Genomic DNA, 9,924 nt, shown 5'->3' with positions numbered 1-9,924 from the left:
CCCATAGGTCCATCAACTGATGAATGGATAAAGAAGATGTGGTGTATATAGGAGCGCCTGGGTGGCGCAGTCGGTTAAGCGTCCGACTTCAGCCAGGTCACGATCTCGCGGTCCGTGAGTTCGAGCCCCACGTCAGGCTCTGGGCTGATGGCTCGGAGCCTGGAGCCTGTTTCCGATTCTGTGTCTCCCTCTCTCTCTGCCCCTCCCCCGTTCATGCTCTGTCTCTCTCTGTCAAAAAAAAAAAAAAAAAAAAAACGTTGAAAGAAAAAAAAGGAAAAAGAAGATGTGGTGTATATATAGAATGGAATATTATTCAGCCATAAAAAATGAAATCTTGTCATTAGTAAAGATGTGGATGGAAATAGAGTATTATGCTAAGTGAGATAACTCGGAGAAATGCAAGTACATATGATTTCACTCATATATGGAATTTAAGAAACAAAACAGATGAACATAGAGGGGAAAAAGAGAGACAAACCAGAAAACATACTCTTAAATATAGAGAACAAACTGAGGGTTGCTGGAGGGACGGTGGGAGGTAGGAGGGAAGGATGGGCTAAATGAGTGATGGTATTAAGGAGAGCATTTGCTGTGATGGGCACTGGCTGCTGTATGTAAATGATGAATCACTAAATTCCACACTGTATGTAAACTAATTGGAATTTAAATAAAAACTTGAAAAAAAAACCAGTGACTATGTAGTGATTCAAAGGTGGTGGCATACACATCTCTGTAAAAACACTAGTTGATGATGAAAAAAATTAAGGCTTTAGAGAAATTTTAGATGTGAAGTCTGAGAAGATATAGAATTAATCTGAACATTTGACTATGAGGGTCACTAAACATTTTGCTTCCAAAATGAGATTTTCTTCATTCTTGAAAACATTGAGTAATACCTGTGTGAAGGGAAAAAATAACATAAACACTTAATGATAATTTTATATTATTATTATTGGTACAATAAAAATATTTTAGTTCTTAATGAAATAAATTATTTACCTTTAAAATTTTTTTATATGTTTATTTCTTTTTGAGAGAGAGAGAGGCAGACAGAGTGCGAGCCGGGAGGGGGCAGAGAGAGAGGGAAACACAGAATCTGAAGCAGGCTCCAGGCTCTGAACTGTTAGCACAGAGCCCTACACAGGGCTCAAACCCAAGAACTGTGAGATCATGACCTGAGCAGAAGTTGGCCGCTTAACCAACTGAACCACCCAGGCGCTCCTAAACTGTTTACCTTTTAAAAATACATACCTAATTGTATTTGAATAAAATTTTATAATTGAGGTTTCTGTAAAATATCCACATAAGTAAATGCTTAGTTTATGTGACATATTCACAGTCCTCATTAATGTATTCTTCCCATTTTGGTAAATATTTTTACATTTCTCTTCGAGAATCTTTAAAAATGTATCCTTCTATCACTAATTTTGAGAATTCTCTTTATCACAATATTGTTTCTAAGAAATGTATTTATGTATTTATTTAGCATTTCACTTAATGGTATTATGTAAAAGTCTTATTTTCTTTCTGTATTTTGAATTGTTTTTCAATACTCAAATAATGTTATTCCTCATATTGTCCTAGTGAACGATGAATGCCAGCCTTCTGGGGTACTATATGAACAGCAGAAAACATAACCTGATTACTCTGGAACTGCCAAGAAACTTTGGTCAATGAATGACACAGGGTACCCAGTTACACATTTGTGAGAATAGGGAGGGAATCCAGATTGCTCTAGGAGTCTCCCAATTGTTACAACTAGAAAATGAGATCACATTAAGAAAATTCTGAACAAATATACAAAGTTAATTTTGGATGAGATCTGTTTCATGATGGCTCAAGGTGCAAAGATATAAAACAAAATAATAAAAAGAAAAAATGTCATCAACATTTTAGGGACCATTTGCATATGAGGAACACATTTTTTCTTTCCAAAATTCACTGATTACTCAAGTATTAGAGGGGGCACCTGGATGGCTCAGTTGGTTAAACATTTCTTGATCTCAGCCCAGGTGTTGATATCAGGGTCCTGAGTTCAAGAGCTGCATTGGGCTCCACTCTGGGTGTGAAGCTTGCTTAAAAAAAAAAAAAAATCAGTATTAGATGGTGAAATATGAGGGCTTTCCTAAATTGAGAAGGAAGAACACCACCATGCTGGATATCCCCTTATCAAGTCTTCCGGGCAGAATCCTTTCAATAGGGCAGAAATAATAGCTGTAAGATAGATTTAAATTCCCATGATTGAGAACTGTCAGTGTATACTTGAGAAACACTACAGAAACTTATGAAATACTATTAGAATCAATTGTGTCGTTCATAATCATCACATATGTCAGGGAGTCAAAATTTTCCATTTATATAGGCAACATTCTCCTTAAATCTCTAAGGAAAAAGATATGAATAAAACACAACCAAAACTGTGCGATACAACAATAAAAATAAGAAAAATGAGGGAATGTTGAAAAAAAACTAAAAATTACATTTAATTAATATCCATTTTAAATAATAACATAAAACTGTTGTCTTATAGGAAAACATTTCCTTTTGCAATAATTAAATTCACAAAAATAAGTACCTTATTGAATAAAAGTCCAACACAAACATAAACATTTCTGATGTCCTCTGCTGTTAACAAAAGCACACAAAATTTTAAATAAGTAACTAAATAAGTAATCCATTGGATGAAAATAACTGCATTACAATATATAAAATATTACTACCACATATTTTTATTGGTAAAACCAAAAAAGAATAGAAGAATCCTTATTTACTATTATATACCTAGCATAAATTTATAGGCACTTATATGTGATAAAAGTAAATGATGAATTCATGGAGAGAAGGAATTTAGTTAACAGAAATTACTATATTTTAAATTACTGAAAAAAATAAAATATTGAAATTGAAGATATAGTTTAAAACAGCAAACATTTCTAGCTTTAATCTTAAAGAAAAATAAATAAGTACTAGATCTAAACATAAAGAATGGCAAATCTGTTAGATAAAAATACTGCAGGGGAGCCTGGGTGGCTCAGTCTGTGAAGCATCTGACTCGATTTTGTTTGGCTCAGGTCATGATCTCATGGTTCATGGGTTCAAGCCTTGCATCAGGCTCTGTGCTGACCTTATGGAGCCTGCTTAGGACTCTCTCTCTCCCTCTCTCTCTCTCCCCCCACTCTCTCTCTCAAAATAAATAAATAAACATAATAATAAATAAACTTAAAAAAAAGACTATACAAATTGGGACAGTGTGATTGTGGCACAAATAGGGAAATAGAATAATGTCCCTACATAGTCATTTGATTTGTAAAAAAGATTACACTGAAATATCTATGTGTAACAAACAACTTCTGCCTTCCCCTTATCTGGCACTGTAAAATGGAAGCATATAAATTTGCCCTTCAAATAATGCTGACCGGACATGCCAAATGAGTACCAGTAAGATTGCCTGAGCCCACACAGGTTGTTTATATGAAACAGTATAGATACCTGGTGGACAAAGCAATTACCACTTTTTTTTAAAAATTTTTTTTAACATTTATTTATTTTTGAGACAGAGAGAGACAGAGCATTAAAGGGGGGGGGGGCGGCGGCAGAGAGAGAGGGAGACACAGAATCGGAAGCAGGCTCCAGGCTCTGAGCCATCAGCCCAGAGTCCGACGCAGGGCTCCAACTCATGGACCGCGAGATCGTGACCTGAGCTGAAGTCGGACGCTTAACCGACTGAGCCACCCAGGCGCCCCAGCAATTACCACTTTAACGACATGTTAGAAGCTGGAGTTCTGACAGCATATAGTAGCTCTACCATTCTGTGATAGCTGATGTGGAATCCAGATTGGGGCCTATGGCAAAAGCTTCTGAACACTACCCAGGGGCAACTGCTAGGATGTCACACCAGAAATTTTCCTTGAGATACAATTACTGCCTGGCTATTGGGATTTGAAACTGCTCATAATACTGAAAAACATAAAGTAATTCTGATACCTGAAATACCCATAATGATTCAGGTGATGTTAGAGAAACACTCTAGTAAGGAAGGCAGTGCCCAGAAGTGTTCCCTAATAAAACAGAAATGATTTATGCAGGAATATGCTACCAGGGGAATCCAAGGAGGTATTCTTTGGATTCACAAGCAGGTAGCCTCTTTTCCCTTAGGGCCAGTTTTGGAAACACATGTGGAGGCTCCTGGATCCTATGATCCCATGACCATACGGGTGGTGCCTTGGCCCACAGTTAGCAGCTCTAACTCCTGAGGAGCTAGAGACTAAGGTCAGCTACAAGGGGATCAGACAAGTCTGCATTACCAACTTTCAGTGAAAATTCTGGACACCAAAGCTTGAGTGAGCTTGGCAAAACTCCATGTGTACTATCAAGCACGGTTGCTGAGGGAAATCAGTGCTGTCCACATGACTCCCCTGGAGAGGACAACTGGAAGGTCAGTGCCTGCTCTTTCCTAAACCCTGCCCTAGGGATCTTCTATTGCCGGTTTTAATCTGAATCTTTTGCTGTAATACATTGTAACCATGAATATAACAGCGTTACTGCGTTCTGTGCATTCTTCTAGTGAAATATTGCGCCTCAGTGTAGTTTTGGAGACGTCTTGAACTACGTCATATATTTTGCTTGATTTTCTAGTTATGGAGGGTGGGAAGGAAACTTGGACGTTTTGGGAATCACTGCTTGAGAAAGAAATTGGGCTCTGATTATGAATATATTCAATGGTTTATAATTAATTACTGTCAATATTTATTTTTATGCTAAAATTGTCCCAGATTTGGACAGTAGGAACACCTTAAAGCTACAGCCTGTGTGTGTGTGTGTGTGTGTGTGTTACTCTTTACAATTTTCTTGTTTGCAAATGCAAGAATATTTTCAGGCATGAGGGGTGCCTGGGTGGCTCAGTTGGTTTAGCGTCCAACTCCTGATTTTGGCTCAGGTCATGATCTCAGTGTTCATGAGATAGAACCCTGCATTGGGCTCTGTGCTGATGGCTTGGAGCCTGCTTGGGATTCTCCATCTCCTTCTCTCTGCCCCTCCCCTGCTCTTGCGTGCGCTCTCTCTCTCTCTCTCTCTTTCTTTCTCTCTCTCTCCCTCTTCCTCTCCCCCACTCTCAAAAATAAGTAAACTGCCTAAAAAAAGAATATTTTCTGTCCCAGCTTGGAATCAGCTTCTCCAAGGAGTTCTGGCTCCTTTCACTAGAAAATGGTATTCATAGGGGCACCTGGGTGGCTCAGTAGATTGAATGTCTGACTTCTGCTTGGGTTGTGGTCTCGTAGTTCATGGGTTCGAGCCCTGCATCAGGCTCTGTGCTGACAGCTGGTAGTCTGGAGCCTGCCTCAGATTCTGTGTCTCCCTCTCTCTCTGCCCTTCCTCCACTCGTGCTGTTTCTTTCTTTCAAAAATAAATAAAAACATTAAAAAAAATTTTTTTAAAGGAAAATCGTATTTATAGGGGCACCTGGGTGGCTCAGCCAGTTAAGCATCTGACTTCGGCTCAGGTCATGATCTTGCGGTCCATGAGTTTGAGCCCCACGTTGGGCTCTGTGCTGACAGCTCAGAGCCTGGAGCCTGCTTTGGATTCTGTGTATCCCTCTGTCTCTCTGTCCTTTCCCTGCCCGTGCTCTGTCTCTCTCTGTCTCTCAAAAATAAACATTTAAAAAAAATGGTATTTGTAAATCAATAGTTGAGCACTAGTTGTGTTCTCTTCTACTGGTAAGTCATTGATTGTGGGGGCCATAGGTCATTTCAGAGTGGGGGCCTAGGATATGTACACATGTATAGCTTTCTACACACATTGATTTTTTGAATTATAATTATACCTATAGAGATATCACACCTATCTTTGGCCTTGTGAGCCTCCAAGACCACTCTCCTTTAGGGCTTTTATTTAAGTGCAAAGTATAGGATACAATTAGACAAAGACAAGGCAGTCCAACCTTGAGGCCTAAAGACACATCTGGTCAGAAGACCCTCAGGATGCTTATTTACAAATGGACATGCTTCATCTCTGGAATGAACCGCTAAGATCTGTGTGATGACAGAGTTTGACTTTAGGAGAGCGGATGGCAGAAGTTCCAGGAGGAACTTTAATGCCCCTCTGGTTCCATGACCTGAGCCATCATTTATGCCAGGTGAAAGCCATCAGGAAAGAAACCAACCTTGGGAGAGTTTAAAGAGTATGTTGTATTCCCACCGCCTTTATCTTAACAAGATAAGACTCCTTGAGAAGGAGTCAAACCAGATATCCAGATATCCCCGGAGATAAGCGCAAAACTATCTCTATCCTCCATAGTTATCCTTCTGTTGGTTAAATGTTTTTAATTATAAATCACATTCTCAATCCTTTGCCTGCATCACTGGAAAAAGACAGCTGCCAATATAATATGTATGTGTGCCTCCTATGAGATGTGGCTATTGGTTTAAAGAAAATACAAAAAACAATATACTCCAGCAACAAAGGTGTGTATAATCATGTACAAGATTGGTAACTGTTATAATTCTCCACCACCAAGATTGGAACTTTAAAAAGGTATCGGTATATAAACAGAATTACCATATGATCCAGTAATTCTACCACTGGGTATTTACAAAGAGAGTAGGAAAACCCTAATTCAAAAAGATATATGCACCCTACGTTTACTGCAGCATTATGGTAGCCAAATTAGGGAAGCAACATCTATCCAGTGATAGACGAAGGGATAAAGAAGATGTGATATATATGTATGTGTGCGTGTGTACACACACACACACACACACTGAAATATTACTCAGCCATAAAAAAGAATGAAATATTGCCATTTGTAATAACATGGATGGAACTAGAGGGTGTTAAGCTAAGTGAAATAAGTCAGTTAGAGAAAGACAAATACCATATGATTTCAGCTGTATGTGGAATTTAAGAAACAAAACAAGGGAAAAATGAGACAAACAAAAAAACAGACCCTTAAATACAGAGAACAAAGTGAAGGTTACCAGACGGGAGGTGGGTGGGGGTTGGATGAAAAAGGTGAAGACGATTAGGAGTGCACTTACCATGATGAGCACTGAGTAATGTACAGAATTGTTCACTATATTAATGCCTAAAACCAATATATTGATTAATGTACATTAATTACACTGGAATTTGATTTTAAGGAACTTTTAGTAAGTCAATTAAAGGTATCTGTGGATTAATTAAATTTGAAATTATATTATAATTAACTAATTCTAGTCCCTCTTCTGGCCAAACATATTGCATTGAGAGAGCACCCTGTAGAGGTTTTAATTCAGTTTCCCAATATACTTTACAACCTATGTCAGTATTACCACAGGTTTTGTTAGAGCCCATTAAATTGATCATACCAGTTATACCGGTATTACACCAAATAACAATTACATTATGAATTAGACAAGATCATTACAAAATAAGTCGGATTTAAAATAGTATTTTCTCGGCCTAACCCTCCAAAAGTGGCCTTTGCCCATATACTAAATATTGTCATAGAATGAAGTTTAAATCAAGGGCCAAGTTTCAGCCAGATTATTGAAAATGTTCTTGTGAGGGAACAGTATCTGAATACTGGGGTCTACCCCTAATGAATGCTTTGGCTTCCCAATGGAAAAGAAGGCATTAGCCAAATCCAAAACGAAATAATGATGCCCCTGAGCTTTAACTGTTGATACCATATCAAATACAGCTGACAATTTAGGGTGAGGGTTTGGGTTACAACTTATCAAGCCCTCCAAAATCTATAGTTAACCTCTCAGATCCATCAGCTTTCCTCACACACTATGAAACCGTTAAATGGGAATTTGCAAATGCTCACACAGCTGCACCTAAAAGATCCTTGGGGGCGCCTGGGTGGCTCAGTCCGTTAAGCATCTGACTCTTGATTTTGGCTCAGGTCATGATCCTAGGGTCGTGGAACAGAGCACCATACTGAGCTCTGTGCTGACAATACGATACCTGCTTGGGATTCTCTCTCTCTCTCCCTCTCTTTCTGCCCCTCACTCGCTCACTCACATGCTTGCTTTCTCTCTCTCTCTCTCTCTCTCCCCCCCTCTCAAAATAAATAAACAAAACAAAAAAATAAAATAAAAGATCCTTGGGGCACCTGGCTGGCTCAGCTGGTAGAGCATGCAACTCTTGATCTTGGGGTCCTCAGTTCAAGCCCGACTTTGGGCATAGAGCTTACTTTTAAAAAAAGGACTAAGTAGATTAATATGACATCATATCCATTCCAATAATGCACTATGGCCAGGAGGAGGCAACAACCATACATGGTTTCTATCCAGAAATTCCTTTGTGGACTATGCTTTCACCTGCAAGCCTTCTATAGTATCATCACATTCAATCATCACATATTGCCCTCTCAGTTTTCATTTGACTTTTAAGTTATAACAATACATATATCAACAAGCCTAGCAATTGTAAATTTGTACTGTCTTCAGGTCATGTTACCAATACCAATGAAAGTAGACTTGGGGTCCCTGCTAAAAGATCATGACACCCGGGCCTGCCCATCATTCAATCATAATCCTCTGCATTTCCTTGCCTGGTTAGCATCAGAACAGGTTCTCAAAAGATTATAGAGGCCTCTTTTTTTAATATAATTTTAATATTTAAATTTTTAAAAATGTTTTACTTACTTTTGACAGAGAGAGAGATGGACAGAACGTGAGTGGGGGAGGGGCAGAGAGAGAGGGAGACACAGAATCTGAAGCAGGCTCCAGGCTCTGAGCCGTCAGCACAAAGCCCAATGCAGGACTCAAACTTGTGAACCGTGAGATCATGACCGTGAGCTGAAGTTGGACGCTTAACCAACTGAGCCACCCAGGCGCCCCTATAATCTTAATAATTTAAAGTTTATCATGACTGGGATCAATTGAAATAATTTGTCCCAGTTCTTTGAACAGAGTATCAATTTCTTATGGTGCTCCATCAAAATTTTAGTAACTATTCCATCTACCCTCTCCTTTTTAATGGCATTTTTTAAATAATCTTTTTTATTTTGAGACAGCACATGTGGGTAGGGGAAGGGCACAGAGAGGAGACAGAGAATCAGGTTCATGCTGTCAGCACAGACCCCGAGGTGGGGCTCGACCTCACAAACCATGAGATCATGACCTGAGCTGAAACTAAGAGTTGCACACTTAACCAACTGAGCCACCCAGGCACCTAGTGTCACTTTTAATCAACTACCTGAACATCTTTATCTGATTCAGTTATTCTCAGATTTCTTCCAACTCTTTTATTTAAATTGTTACCTTTCTTCTGAATAATCCTTATCTTTCTCCCAGCATTAAGCCCCATTCAAGAGAGCTGAATAAAGAGATGTATAATATCATGCCTCACATCATATTGTCTCCCACACCTTATTTTTTTAATTTTTAAAAATTTTATTCATTTTTGAGAGACAGAAAGAGCAAACAGGGGAGGGGCAGAGAGAGAGAGGGAGAGAGAGAATCCCAAGCAGTCTCTGCACTGTCAGAGTAGAGCTGGGCACAGGGCTCGAACTCGCGAACTATGAGATCATGACCTGAGCTGAAACCAAGAGTCGGACACTTAAACGCTTAACCGACTGAGCACTTAGGTGCCCCTTATCTCCCCTTTTATCATGATGTCAATCACCAGCTGGCTCAGAGGGATGGAGATAGAAGGTATGGTATACTGAACCACAGGCTATAATCTACAGCTTTAAGAGCCTCTAGCTGTTTCTCTGATGCCATTTACTTTTGCTAGAATAATGGGGGAGGGGCAGCAAAGGAACCATATTCTTGGCTGACATCCTCTTAGTTTGTATTTGATCTGCAATCCATTTACACTGGACCTACAGAGTTCAGTTCTCACTTGCTTTTCTTCTGGTTGAGTACAACACTTATGCATACTCAACTCAGGGATGGCCTAGTAACCAACCTGTTAATAAAAATCCTCGCGGGGCGCCTG

Source organism: Panthera uncia (assembly GCF_023721935.1).
Source record: "Panthera uncia isolate 11264 chromosome E2 unlocalized genomic scaffold, Puncia_PCG_1.0 HiC_scaffold_19, whole genome shotgun sequence".
NCBI lineage: Eukaryota > Metazoa > Chordata > Mammalia > Carnivora > Felidae > Panthera > Panthera uncia.
The sequence above is the reverse complement of the archived record's forward strand: the minus strand, read 5'-3'. Positions refer to the sequence as shown.